The 1,085-nt window shown below is 74.4% G+C and overlaps 1 protein-coding gene across 1 annotated transcript in view; it reads right to left on the bottom strand.

Annotated features, from left to right (window-relative positions):
• H696_01961 (hypothetical protein) overlaps positions 1-1,085 on the bottom strand; it is a 5,652-nt gene that overhangs the window by 1,685 nt on the left and 2,882 nt on the right. The gene's annotated exons all lie outside the window — the stretch shown is intronic.

Below are 1,085 nucleotides of genomic sequence, written 5' to 3'. Positions count from 1 at the left end.
GGTGCCAGAGTCCACTGCAAAAGGGGACGGGGGGAGGGGGGGGGGGGGGGGGGGGGAGGGGGGGGGGGGGGGGGGTGGGGGGGGGGGGTGGGGGGTGGGGGGGGGGGGGGGGGGGGGGGGGGGGGGGGGGGGGGGGGGGGGGGGGGGGAGGGGGGGGGGGGGGGGGGAGGGGGGGGGGGGGGGGGGGGGGGGGGGGGGGGGGGGGGGGGGGGGGGGGGGGGGGGGGGGGGGGGGGAGGGGGGACATTAGGCGCACCCTGGGGCCATGCGCGGGGGCCGCATGAGCTGCTGTGTGCAAGCATGCCTCGACAAGAGCGACGGCAGGGGCGGACTCAGGTACGGTGCCAGATCGGTCAGGTCAAAGTCGTGAGTCAGCGGGTCCTGGCGGCAGGTAAGCAGCAGGAAGTTCAGGTCTAACTCGGGCTGGGTTCCCGCGGGGCTCTGCTGCTGCTGCTGCGGCGGCGGCGGCGCGGGGCTCGGCTGTGCGTTCGACTGCCCGGCCAGGGCTCGCTGCTCGGCCAGAGCCTGCTGTGTGACATTCAGATAGGGGGTGACCCCGTCCGCCAGGAAGACGCGCACGCTGGAGTAGGCGGTCGACTCCAGGAAGAACGCTCGGTCCGGGAGGAAAGAACCCTCGGCAGCCGGGGGCCTCTCGCCCGGGCGACACAGTAGATCGGCCGCGGCATGGTGCAGGGCCGCCGTGAGGAAGCCCGTGTGCGAGCAGAGGACCACTCGCGACACGGACAGGCGTTGCCCTGGCGCCAGGCTGTAGTAGAGATCCGGCTGCCCGGTGTTTAGGAGGTTCAGCCAAACCGGGGGGAACTCCGCCGCGCGAGCGGGATCGGCGCTCACCGCAAGCAGGACCCAGCGCGAGAGGCGCTCCCTGTCACGGGGATGCGTAGCGTCGGGAAAGGGGAGGCCAGGGCCCGCAAGGGAGGCCGCGACATTCCGGGCACGTCAGCGACCAAGCGGCAAGGCGGGCAGACAAGGGAGGGAGGGCGCGGCAAGCGGCGAGGGCCCCCCAGTGGTTGGGGGAGGGAGGGAGGGAGGAAGGGAGGGAGGAAGGGAGGGAGAGAGAGAGAGAGA

Source organism: Fonticula alba (genome assembly GCF_000388065.1).
Source record: "Fonticula alba strain ATCC 38817 unplaced genomic scaffold supercont2.3, whole genome shotgun sequence".
NCBI classification, from domain to species: Eukaryota; order Rotosphaerida; family Fonticulaceae; genus Fonticula; species Fonticula alba.
This window is presented reverse-complemented; position numbering and strand designations above follow the sequence as displayed.